Here is a 13,336-nt window from a genome sequence, read left to right as displayed (position 1 = left end):
TACCAAGGGCTCAAGGAGAAAGAAAATGCTTTGAAAATGATGATGGCAGCACATGCACAAATGTGCTTGACACAATGAATGAATGGATTGTGAAAAGAGCTGTAAGAGGCCCCAATAAAAGTATTTAATAAAAAAAAGTGGACTAGCTTAAAAAATATAAAAGGGAAAATGCTGGGTTAGGCGTCCCACTGCCTTTTTTAAACTTTCTACTGTAACTGGGTGTAACTGGAGAACACATCATTCCACGATCCCCACACAACGCTGTGTCACCTCGTCCATTGCCGTCCCGCAGTGTACCTTCTCATGTGTCCAGGTGTCTATCTGTTCTCCTGGCCCTAACCCTCTGAACTTTGTCCTTGAGGAAATGGCGCCCTTCTGATCTTAGCTGGTTGATCACTAACACAGGGTGGGTTCAGTTCCACACCTGAAGGGTGACTAAGGGCCACTGTCCCTTGGGAAAAGCCAAAACCAAACGTACTGCCAGTAAGCCGGTTCACAGCAACCCTAAACAGGGAGCAGGCAGCGTCATCTTTCTCCTTCAGAGCAGCTGGGGGATTTGAAGTGCCGACCTTACAGCGACCAGTCCTAGACCTACCCAACAGTGCCACCTAGGCCCAACCTCCTAATTAATGTAGCTGCTTAGGCTCCTGGCTTAGATTCTAGAAGAGGCTTCCCAGGGACCTGTCAAGAGATCCACGGCCAAGTGGGCACTTCTGATTCCTGATCTGTTTTGAGGAAGGAAGGTAAACCACAGATGTCAAAATAGCCAATGACAACTGTCTCCCCCTCCCCCCGGAACTCTCTACCTGAAGACTTTATCCAAGATGGTTGCCTTACATCCCCTGAATCCATCGTTTCCTCCCAAGATCCCACTCATCCTTCAAAGCCTAAACCAAATCTTACCTTCTACGACCTCAACCCTCAAATTTCCAGTGATGTGCAAGAGAGAGAACCAAAGGAAGCCGACGAAGGACACGGAGCTACCCAGCTGACAGCACTGGTGGCGACCTTGCCATTGCTCGGCTCACTCTCAGGGTCTGTTTGCTGTGATGCCCTCAGGAACCCAGAATTCAATCAAGTTCATTTAAGTCTGGGTTGCAGTTTCCCTACTGAAATTGAAGGATATAGTTCTTCTGAGGATGAATTGATAACATATAAGAGGGCTTCAAAAAGTTGGTGGGGAAATGGAATGAAAAGATAATGGAATTTTTCTATGAACTTTCTGAAATGCCCTCGTATCTGTACACAGCCGGTGCTCAATAAAAACACTCTGAGGGCCAACTCAGGATGCATCTTCTACACTAGGGGTTGGCAAACTTTTGAGATGGAAGAGTCAATCTTGTCCCTCATAATTATTTTTAAAATTATTTGAGACATAAATATACTTTTACAAATGAAATCACTATTATCTGAATATAACATTTAAAAAATTTTATAAATAAAACTATGATAGCTTTATTTTCATTTTCAGTTTTACTTCGGAGCTGCAGATGGCTCTTGAGCTATAGTTTGCTGACCCCTGTTCTACACGGTATTCTTACTCCCCTTTCTGTCAATCTCCAATGGCTTCTTCCCCACTTCCATCTGAACCAAGGGGTCCTGGGGGCGCAGTGGCTACACACTGGGCTGCAGTCCACAAAGCCTGCAGTTCCACATGCAGCAGGCCCTCCAAGGAGAAAGACAAGCTGTTCTACTCCTGTAAAGAGTCCCAGTCTCAGACGGAACAGGGGCAGCTCTATCCTGTCCCACAGGATTGCTATGAGTCGGCATCGACTAGAGGGCAATGAGTTTGGGTTTTGGTTTTCCATCTGAGCTTGTGGTAGAAAAAGTGTGCTAACGTTCTCCTTCACCTCCTTCCTTGTCCCATCCTCCACTCGCGGAGGATACAGCACCTTTCTCCACGGGTAAATTTGAAAAACAGGTCATAAGCTGCTCAGTTCTTCTCTCTCTTCACCTTGGAAGCCAATGACCCATCAATGTGAGGGGATGCGATGTCACCACTACTTTGTGATGAGGTAAATGTGTAGAATTCTGAAACTCTGTTCTGACATTCAGGAGCCTGTAGATAAAAGCCACATTCTCCACCATAGCTTGACTGGTGATGGAGGTAATGCTATGTATGGTGAGTTAGTTAACTGTGCCAGCCTGGCCAATAATCACATGTGGTGCTGGTTGAAAGGCAGAGGGATAAATGGGTGGTGAAGCCTCGCCTTTCTAGTTCTTGGGTCTCTTGTTTTGTGATGGTTGTATCGGGTGCAGCTGCCTTAGCAGTTCCCTGCTTCAGCTTGCAAGATTGACTTCCTACAAGACATCCCCAAGGAGAAGCCGCATGGATCTATCCCGATGCAGCCCTGGGTGCTGGAGCAGCCGTGTGGAGACCCCTGCCAGTGCTGAGATGCTTACACGTTCACTGACTCAGCTTTCCTCCTGCAGTCGGCATTATTGCCTCTGTTTTGTGAGGTGGAGGACTTTGTGGACTGGTGTTGGGTATGGGTTAATGTTGGACTTGTGGGCTTGGGCAGCATTGGGTTGGGATGTTTTCGTGATGCACATTTTCTTTGCATAAAACTCTCTCTTATACATGAGTTGCTGTGGATTTGTTTCTCCAAAGTACCCAGACTAATACATATGGGCTCCCTTATTCTTGTTTTATATCTCAACTGGAACAGAGTCCAAGCAAGCGGAGCGCTATTGGTTGAGCCTTTCAGAAACCATCAATTTGGTGCAGGGGCCTGGAATATTAAGAAACAGAAAATTTGAGAGCAAAATGCAGGAGGAAAAAAAATGCAGGAGGAATTTCTGAGGGATCTACAGGGTCCAGGACATTGGGCCTTGGACTTTAGTGAGGTGGCAAAGTGGGGTTTTGGGGGGTTTTCTTAGGGGCAAAGTGTTTTGACCTCGAGTTTTTAAGAGGTTTACATTAGACCACATTTTAAGAGGTTTACAGTTGTGCATTAGCTCTTAACTACTGAGGCCGAGTTTGAGGCTTAGAAATTACAAAATCCCAGTATTTTGACCTTGGCAGTGACTGTAGTTAAGGCAACCTCATTGTCAGTTAAAGGTTTTTCCAGGGCTTTGAGTTGGCTCGAACTGGTTCGGACATGGCCAATGCAGTACAACTGGAACAGATCCCAATCTGTAAAAGTGGGTGTACCGGAATGATAACTGGAACAGGACAGCAATTCAGGTGGAAGGTCTGAAATGGGAATCTAGGCAGAGGCACAGGAAGCTACCTCCGGTTAAAACAGCGGGGTCAGCTGCCATCTTCGAGACAGGCAGTTAGTTATACCCGACTCTGCAGGTGAAAAGATTTGGTTGCATGCCGCCTTGTTTCTTAATAGACTTTTTCTACGAACTCTAAGAAGCTCCCGCGGTGGTGTCCACACTTGGCTCTCAAGAAGCAGATTCCATTTCCAGCAGGGCGTCAGCTGCCATTTTCCCCATCCCAGTTGCGGCTCACTCATATTTCACCAATCGGAGTCTGTTCTGGTTTCACGTCGTTGTCCTGACTGAACGAGGAAGACCCAGCCAGCCCTTTGAGTGGCTTCACTCTGGGCGAGCATTTCCCCCTGTGTTCTGAATCAGAGCCTGAGCTTCCTCCTGCTCTCCAGGTGACTCTTCCGGATGGTGCGAAAATGTGGACTCAGAGCTAGTCCGTCTGGGGTGGAAACAGTAAACTCTCAGCAGGGACTGGGACCGGAGTGAACCGGTTGGAGGCTGCGGTTTCTATAGAGACAAGGCTGCATGCACTTGGCATAGAAGCCTCCACAAAGGCTGGGTGCTTTCAGGTTTGGGCAGGGAAAACAGCCACAGGTCAGCCTGGCGGTGGGGGTGGGGGTGCTGAAAGTTCAGTTAAACACGGCCTTTCAGATCGCGGCACACTGCGTGGGCCACTCTGGCCGAGCAAGCAAATGCCGCCAGTGCTGGCCTCAGCAGAGCGAGCCGGGCATTATTAGCAGGCTCGGTGGCTTCCTTCCACAGAGGGCTGCTGCCTGACCTTGAATTATGCACGAACAGCTTTTCCTAAGCAGCCACTGCTGAGGCCAAGATTAGACTTTGGGGAAAAAGAGACCGTCTTCGTGCAGGACTTGGAGCCCAGAGGGAGGGGAACAATTATGCGCTGTGTGTAAACTGCAAGGCAGCTGATCGGTGCTGGAGGCCCCAATCAGCAGAGTAAGCACAAGTTCTCTTGTGCCTACTACACCGAAGATTCTGCTTCTAGGTCTGGCTGGTTTCTGGCTCTCTCCCAAGCCCACAGCACCTTCCTACAGCACCTTCCCACGGTCAAGACACTGCTCCAACCTTCCTGCTGGGGGCTTTTCACATCAGGTACAAGGCTCCGAGCCATGGGTTCTGGACTTGCTGGACTAGTGGGTGCTGTGGGAAAAAGAAACCAAACTCCAATCGATATTGGGAGGGTGGAGGGAAGGGGGGCAAAAAGGGGGATCTCCATATAACCCCTCCCTGGGGGACAGACAACAGAAAAGTGGGTGAAGGGGCACGTAGGGCAGTGTAGGACATTAAAAAATAATAATTTATAAATTATCAAGGGTTCGTGAGGGAAGGGAAGCGGGGAGGGAGGGGAAAAATGAGGAGCTGATACTAAGGGCTCAAGTAGAAAGAAAATGTTCTGAGAATGATGAGGGCAACATATGTACAAATGTGCTTTACACAATTGATGTATATGGATTGTGATAGGAGTTGTACGAGTCCCCAATAAAATGATTAAAAGAAAGAAACCAAACTCAAATATAATACATGGAGACACATTTAAGTCTTAAGCAGAACAAAGACAATTCATCTGGATAAGGGAGACTTGGTATGAGGCCAAAATGGCGTCCAAGAATTTATAGAAAACAGGCCACTTAAATAGGACATGGGAGGACAGGGAAAACTGTCACAAGAGCATGATCATCATCAGCAGATCAATACATCACAGTTGCAGGTAGGACTGCCAACATGTGACTGGGATCATGATTGGGACACGTACATTTTATGCTCAGCAGGAGAGCTTACAAGATTGGTTTCCGGACTCTCTATTCAAAGTAGTGAGGGTATGACTCAGGATCATGTGATCTTAGGACCCCAATTCCAATGATGGGCACACCTAGGCAAGTTCCTAAGGGAAAGACTGCCCCTCTCTGGATGGCTATGGGAAGGGTAGTTAATCTACATGCAAATGCACTTGCTAGTCAGTGGTCAGAATTCAAGCTAAGGATTTAGGGCTTTCACTGTAAACAGTACCCTTCTAAAAACACCCTACTCAGAATCTAAGCTCCAATATGTGAACTGAAAGCTGCCACCTGTCCTCTGATCTCTGGCAAGACTGAAGCTTGTTTTCTGGAAACATCATTTTACTAAGAGTAACTGCTTTTCGGAGGGCGGTAGGCTTCCCTTCTGATGCCATCACTGAATTCAGAAAATGAGTCTACCTTCAGCCCAAGGGCAGTTACGTCTACTGAAACAGTACTTCCAGAACCCAGGGCTCAGTCTTGCCAAAGATCGTAGCAGGACAGGTAAAGGGCCTCCCTGGTTTTAAGGTTGCTATGAGTCAGAATTGACTCCATGCAGGGGCTTGGGTTTGGTTTGGTGGATCGGGTTATGCATTGGGCTACTAACAGCAAGGCCAGCAATTGAACTCACCAAGCTGTTTCTTGGATGAAAGATGAGACTTTCTGTTTTCATAAAGATTTCCAGTTTTAGAGGGGCATGTCTAATCAGAGCACACAGGAGCAAACAAAGGGAGAGGAAGAGAGAGTTGAGCACATACTGGCCCACCAAGCCCCGAGGACCATTCTCCTGCTCAGAGCAGCCAATGCACAGAGCAGACCATAGGGCTGGCCTCACAACGAGACACAACAACCCTTATTGACCCATAGTGCTACAGGGGACAACACTGGAGACACGGTGCAGGAATTGTGCCTGATCTGACCCTACCACACTGAGGCAAAACACGAAGGGCGTGCAACAGAACAGCAAAGGGAACAGCGCAACCAAGCAACGTTTCATTCTGTTCTTGTACCATGGGTTGCTATGAGTCGGAACCAACTCAATGGCATCTAATAGCACACGGTTCTGATCCATTTAGAATTTTCTGGTGATAAAATCTATTTTGTCCACCCAATGTCCCAAAGAATTCCTGAGAACAATGGCTGGGAGAGGGGGTTATCTTCATAAAAGCTGGGGCAAGTCTAGTCTGATTGACCACCCATCACCTCTCTCCTACAGAGGGCAGGCCTATTCCTGACCCACCATCTGGTTAGGACCAGTATCTTCACTGACAAAGGAAGCAGACTTGGAGTTTCCCTCCGACTCCTGAAGCTTTCTTCCTAGTGTGAGATCGTGTAATATTCCTGCCCTCATCACACACTCCTAACTCATGCTGTTAGGAGTGAAATGACACGCTGTTAGGAGTGAAAATGATCAGTGAGGAGAAAAGGAGGGCCCAGGCTTGACTATTCCAGCCCCATCCTCTCCCTTGCTCCTGGGCACCCACAGGCACACCTACATAAAATAGCACCTATGGCAAGCACCAACTCTGTACCCTATTCAAATTCTGCCCACCCCCCACTCCCTGGTCTGATCCCATCTTTCAGGCAACTTTACCATAATATGGGCTCAAACATACAAGTCAAGCACATTCATGTTTTACTGAACACATGATGGTGCACTATGAAAATAACAACTACCCCTTCTTTGCTTTCACTGATGAGAACTGGTCTACAAGGGATCAAAATCATGCTTTTCAATATCTTCTCTTCTTACACACAGCAGAGCAGGATCACACAGCCTGCCCGTGGAGGCTTTCAAATACAAAAGTACTGGTTTAACTTGCTAAATGAGCTCTCGGGCAGGCGATTTAAACTGGATGGTGAACAGAAATTGGTTAGTGGCACCCCCTCAAGTGGTGCCCAGGGCACATATTAAGGTCTCTGCGGGGATACCTGCTCTAGGTCAGACCAGTGCCACTGTGGAGGTGAACACAAACTGGAGATGAGACCGAGTGTTGCTAACGCTGTCCTCTGACAATGTGACAACATGAGCATTTGACTTCTGCTTCAGCACATCATCCCACCTCAGAGATATCACCAGTTTGCCATACGTGGCAAGTGATAGATGGTTATAACTGTTACAATGCTCAGGGCCCCAAGGAGAGGACTTGACAAATGCTTGCTAATGACTAAGTGGAGTAATGTCACCAGGCATCAGTGCCAGGTCTTCTACAAGGTTGGCAAACACATTACTCTTTTCAAAGCCTTCACCTGTCTACATGCTCCTCTGCCAGCTCACTGTTGTCCCCTTTGTTCGGGCCAGATGCACCACTTCCAGCTTCGCACCCCCACCGGATCCACCGGATCGTCCCCGGTTCCTTGTTTTGCTCACAGTACTCCCTCCCTCTGCCATGTCCTTCCCTGGTGCCTCCAGTGAAAACCTCCTCAGTGGTCCAGACTCAGCTGTGACAGTCTTCCCTGACCCATCTCTAGGCTGAGCTGGAATTCTCTTGTAACATCTGCAACCCTTTATGGGCTCATTTCCTCCCAGAGATGCCTCTCCTGTTAGACCACCAATCCTCTGGCATCAGGCACTACAGCTCTGTATGCACGGTCTGCCCAGAGCAGTGTATCTGGCATTTAAGAGCCATTTCATACATCTTTATCTAAGAATGATGGAGCTGATCAACTAATGTCCATCAATATTGAAAACGCAGGCACTATTCATTCAGTAAATGTTTCCGGAGTTTCTACCACTTTTCAGACGGTATTGGGCTAGTGTGTAGTAGAATAAACTTGGTCTTAGAAGGAGAACCATTCTTCTCATTTATCAGCTATGTAATCTTAGACATGGTACTTTCTAATGCTCAGTATTCTCATCCATCACTCCAGCCAGGAAGTGGAATAAAAGATAAGGGTTAAATGAGGTATATCGAGGGGAGTGACAGCAGTCTACAGACTCTGGAAACGCCAGCACCTTTCCAAGGTGGCTCAAAGGGTTTCCAGTGAGCACTGGAGGTAGGTGCAAATAAATAACTACACTGTGAAACACTAAATGCTCTACTACTGTCATGATGGTTTTTACGGGGCGTGGGTGCGTTAGGACACAGATGAAAACATTTTGCGCGGGGCTCCTGGGGAGGGAAGGGGCCACAGCAAAGCTACACAGAGGAACGGCAGATAGCAGCACCCTGCTCCCCCTTCTGAACTCTAAGCAAAGGAGACAAGCATCCACCAGCACCGAGCTGTGAAAAACCAGGATCCAAATGAGAAACAAAGTGGTTGGGTAAGCTTACTGGCAGTCATTAAGACAGACCCCAGAAACGTGGCTGAGAAGGAATTTGGAAGGTTTCATGTGTAGTAACTGGGCGCCATGAGCGAGCACTGCTTAAGCCAGAGAGTGGTGGGAGTACAGGTCTGGTTAGAACCCCCACCTGGGCACTACCATGGGCCACAGACTGGAGCAGGGGAACCTCGTGGGCGGAGAAGCTGGCAACAGACTTGTATAAAACAATGGGACTGACAAGTCTAATAACCAAGCTCTAAGCTTTCTAGATGGAGGCCCTCCAAATCCTATGGTGACCTCAGAATAAAATAAGGGCCTTTTAAAGAGACTGGGAGCAGGTACAACCCAAGCAGGAGAGCATAGGGTTCATGTGATGGCCCCATTCCTTGCCCTGTAAGATGGCGGGAAAGGAGCAACAGCCTCAGAATATATGAGGGGGTACCCCCCAAAAACGGAGCATAGCTTTCGCTCTGAGTTAGTGTACCCAGTGGTGTCACCTGATAAGGTTCACTCTGGTCACTGTGAATTTTTTCATAAAAGCAGTTTTGCTCCAACTTTGTTTTTTTTTGTGTTGACTGATTTAAGAGAACAGCATGCAACTATGAAATTTTGTTTCCTGCTCGGGAAAAATGCCACAGAAACTGTTGTGAACACAACTTATAAGGACAGCGCTCTGGGAAACGCTGTATGTGTGGTTTTCTTGTTTTAAAAAAGGTGAAATTGACCGATGACAAACCTCAATTTCTCGAACAAACAAAAATGTCAACTTGTAGTATATTTGGAGTTTGTTCCACCAGGTCAGACTGTTAATCAAGCTTTCTATTTAGAGGCTCTGAAGAGACTGTTTAACAGTGTGTGACAAAAAGGCCTTATTTGTGGCAGATGGGGAATGATTTTGCCACCATGACAATTTACCTGCTCACACAGCTATCTCACTGTGCTAGGTTGGGGCAAAAAGCAGCATTTCTCTCTTGCCCCACACATCTTACTCACCTGCCCTCACTTTGTGTGACTTCTTTTTGTTTCCTTGAATGAAGAGGGACATGAAATGACAGCAATTTGACAATGTAGAAGAGGTGAAGAAAAAAAATGAGGGAGGTGCTGTCGGCCATCCAAACAGATGAGTTTGAAATATGTTTCCAAGAACAGAATTGCAGATTTGACAAACATATTAAGTGTAATGGAGAGTACTTCAAAGGTGATAAGGTTGTTTTGCAAAAAAAAAAAAAGTTAAATATATAGCTTTGGGAAAAAATTCCGTTGGGGGGGGCAGTACACCCTCATACACTTGGCTGCTTTTTAAGATGGAGACTCTCCTATTTCATTGTCATTATGTAGTGGATAGAAATATTAAAAACTTACCTTTGACAGTATCCTGGGGCAACACAAGCCCGTGAAGATGAGTCTAGGTAGGCTACATTCAGTGCAAAGAAACAAAATCCTGGAAAGAAAAAGAAATCACAATGAGCCACATGCTCGGAACATGATACCAGGGGACGTGAGGCAAACAAGCTCTGAGTTCAGGCGCTGCTTTGGGTTGAACTGGGTTCTCCCACATGCACGCCGACGACCCAGTCTCAGGCATGCCCTTATTTGGAAACAGGGTCTTTAAAGATATTACCAGTCACTAGGAGACCATACCGGGGTGGGTAGGTCTTAATCCAATATAGCCGATACCCTTGCAGAAGAGACGCTGCCGGGTGGAGAGGGAAGACAGTCCCGTGAAGGTAGAGGCAGAGAAGGAATTTAACTGCAAGCCAAGGAATGACACAGCCAGTCAACCTTCCCCAGAAGCTAGGGGAGAGGGACGGATCAACACGGTCAATCCCTGACTTTGGACTTCCTGCCTCCAGACAAACTTCTGTTGTTCGAGCCACATACTTTGTGGCACTTTGTTCTACCAGCCCCAGGAAGCTAATACAGACAGGCCAGTATGAATCCAGACTCTTCCAATGACCAGTTATTCTCTTGTCAGCCAATGGCCTAACCTCTCAAGGCCTCTCCTTCCACATCCCACAATGGAATGGGAAACAGAATCTCCTTCATAGGGTTGTTAGATGTTTAAAACTGGACTGGAAGATGAGTTATAAGGAATTTATTAAATCATATGCACACAGCTAGCCCTCTGCATGATGCTTAAGTAAAGACACCCTATGCGTGCTCAATAAAGGCAAGTGGTTGCTAAGAGCGTGAACTAAAAGACTTTTTGATGAAACATTAAACTTTTGCTTGTTCTTTTGCCAAATCGCCTTTTCAACACCTCCATTGGATGTGTCATAATCTCTTCAGATTCAGCATCTCCCAAACCACACCGTTCGTCCTCCAACCCCACCCCTCTCTTACACTGGCCCCCCCACCTCCTCCCCCACCCAACCCCATCCTCAAAGCACCACCATCCACTCAGGTTCTCCAGTCAAAGCCCTGAGATTCACCCTACAGTTCTCTCCCAAGGCCAGTGTCCACGTTTAAGGCCCTTAGCAAGTCTTCTCATGTCTGGGTCCAAAATGCTTGTCTCAGTTCTACCCACAATTCAATCCCAGCACTGTCGTCATTTCTGGTTTGTGGGGAGCCTTTTATCTGGTCTCCTTGGTCTCATTTGTGCTCCTCCCAAACCACATAATGCCTGGAATCACAGTGAGTGAGGTGCTAATAAACATCGTATAGTTTTTATTTCGTGGTAATCGGGCTGCAAAAAGGTTGTAGAAAATGAAATGAAAACATAGTGAAATTTCCCGTGAACTATTGGAATCCCTTTCATATATGTTGTGTGTGTATGCAACGACAGCCACTTATTACCAAACATTTAGAAACTCCAAGCCAGTCCTTACATTTTACAGTGGCAGAAACAAATGACATAAGTTCTGCTTAGATCAGAATCTGGACTTATATGTGCAAATGTGGTCAGACCTGTGGCAGATGAGACCGACAGGAGCTTATCTGGGACCAGTGTCGACACCCCTGGGCAGGTTTGGATGTGGGCCCCTCAATTTTACAATCAGCCTAATGCTGCAGCCCTAGAACCCCAATTCCCAGCCCGAGGATCCAAGCAGTGGGCCACAGCTGTCGAGCAGTACACTGTATCAGGCTGCGAGAGGTGGCGTTCCACTGAGCCCTGAAGCACCTGGATGTCCTCTGACTCGCCATCCCCTTAGCTTTTATACATGATCTGAATAAATTAATAGCATATGCAACTGCACTGTGATGAGTATTAGTAATATTTTCATTATGCTCCGGATTCCCCTACTATACATGCTCTTTTCCGGACCATCCTTCTACAGAGTAAATCTGATCTCTGGGGGCAGTGCTGCTCGAGTGAAGTTACTGCCTGTGGGGTCACAGTCCAGGTTTCCCCAGCTCCACTATCACTTCACAGCTGCCTCCCAAGTGCTTTTCCTGTTCCCAACCTGCTTTCCGGCACCCTGCTGAGAGCCCTTTCCATAACTCCCGTCTACGACTACATTAGAAGCTTGCCCGGAGGTACTCTGTACCCTCCCTGGTGGGTGGAGTGTCCTCCTGGGCGATAGGTCTCACTGAGATTATCCAGAACCCTGTGTTCTCCTTGACAGCAAAGGCCAGGCCTTTCACGTCTTTGAGTCTGGCACTGGGCGGAGTTCAGTGAACACAAACGGAACTGAATTCTGATGTAATCCCTTCAGGGCAGTACTTCGGGGCTGGGCTTCCCCACGGAAAGGCCCTGGTGAAATGTGAAGCAGACAGCTAGCTGCACCTCCCACGAAGCCTCTGGCCCTCACGGAGGCTTTGCGGATCTGAGATTTGGCGCGTTCCTCGGCACCTCGAAGAATGACGGGATTCTTCTTGAACTCTGTGTCAACCACAGACTATCAAGATAGTAACACTGACTAATTTTCAGTTCCTTATTCTGCTGATGAAAGAGTTCCCAGTGACACAAGGGTAAAGTGCTTGGCTGCGAACGAAAGGTTGGTGGTCTGAACTAACCTATTGGCTCTTCTGGCTTACAGATTTCTGTCAGTTTGTCGGGTGGTGGTGGCTGGTGTGATGCTGGAAGCTATGTCACTGGTATTTCAAATGCCAGCAAGGTCAACCAAAGTGAACAAGTTTCAGCAAAGCTTCCAGACTAAGAATGAAGAAGGAATCGACTGTCCACTTCTGAGGAACGAGTCACTGAAGACCCCTAAGCACAGCATGCAAACACTGCTGGAAGCTGAAGGCCTAATGAACAGATGCAGAACACTGTCGGAGGTAGCGCCAGAAAATTCGTCCCACAGGTCAGAAAGCACTCAAGATATGACCGAGGAAGAGTTGCCTTGTCAAAGTAGTGTCTACCATATGGACTTGAATGGAGTAAAGCCTGTGGGGATAACTAGCCTTTAGGACCTTCACTTGCTGATGGGAGGATGACTTAAAAATGAGACAAAACAGCTGCAAAAAGTCTACCAAAGTATAAATCTAGGAAAATTGGAAGTGATCAAAAATGAAATGGATTATGACTCAATATAAAAAGATCAAAATCTTCACAACTGGACCTATAGGTAATATTGTGCTAAAAAGAGAAAAAATTGAAGTTGTCAAGGATTTTGTCTTGCTTGGACCCACAATCAATGCTCATGGAAGCAGCAGTCAGGAGATCAAAGGACGTACTGCATTGAGCAAATTTGCTACACAAGACCTCTCTTAAGTGTTGAAAAGCAGGACTACTTTGAGGACTTAAGGTGTGCCTGATCCAAGCCAAGCCATGTTACTTTCAACGGCCTTACATGCATGTGAAAGTTGGACAATAAGAAGACTGAATAGATGCATTTGAATTATGGTGCTGACAAATAAAATTGAAAGTACCCAAGACTGCCAAAAGAACAAACAAGTCTTAGAAGAAGTATAGCCAGAGAGTTCGTTAGAGGCAAGGATGGAGAGACTTTGTTTCACATGGACATGTGGTCAGCAGAGACCACTCCTGGTCTCGTGGAGGGCATCATGCTTGGTAAAGTAGAGGATCAGTGCAAAAGAAGACGACCCTTGACAGGACTGATTGAAAAGGTGGTTGCAATAATGGGCTCAAACCTAAGAAAACTTTGAGGATGGT

At 47.0% G+C, this 13,336-nt stretch overlaps 1 protein-coding gene across 2 annotated transcripts in view; it reads right to left on the bottom strand.

The window, feature by feature from the left end:
* Positions 1-9,718, bottom strand: part of TNRC6B (trinucleotide repeat containing adaptor 6B) — a 192,461-nt gene extending 182,743 nt beyond the window's left edge. For both annotated transcript variants that reach the window (XM_045290253.1, XM_045290265.1), the window contains exon 1: positions 9,640-9,718. The gene's annotated coding sequence lies outside the window, so the exon portion shown is untranslated. The remainder of the gene's footprint in view (positions 1-9,639) is intronic.
* Between the last annotated feature and the right edge of the window lie 3,618 nt (positions 9,719-13,336).

The sequence above is a fragment of the Echinops telfairi genome, unplaced genomic scaffold, assembly GCF_000313985.2.
Source record: "Echinops telfairi isolate 266 unplaced genomic scaffold, ASM31398v2 ScPeMD7_2;HRSCAF=8, whole genome shotgun sequence".
NCBI classification, from domain to species: domain Eukaryota; kingdom Metazoa; phylum Chordata; class Mammalia; order Afrosoricida; family Tenrecidae; genus Echinops; species Echinops telfairi.
This window is presented reverse-complemented; position numbering and strand designations above follow the sequence as displayed.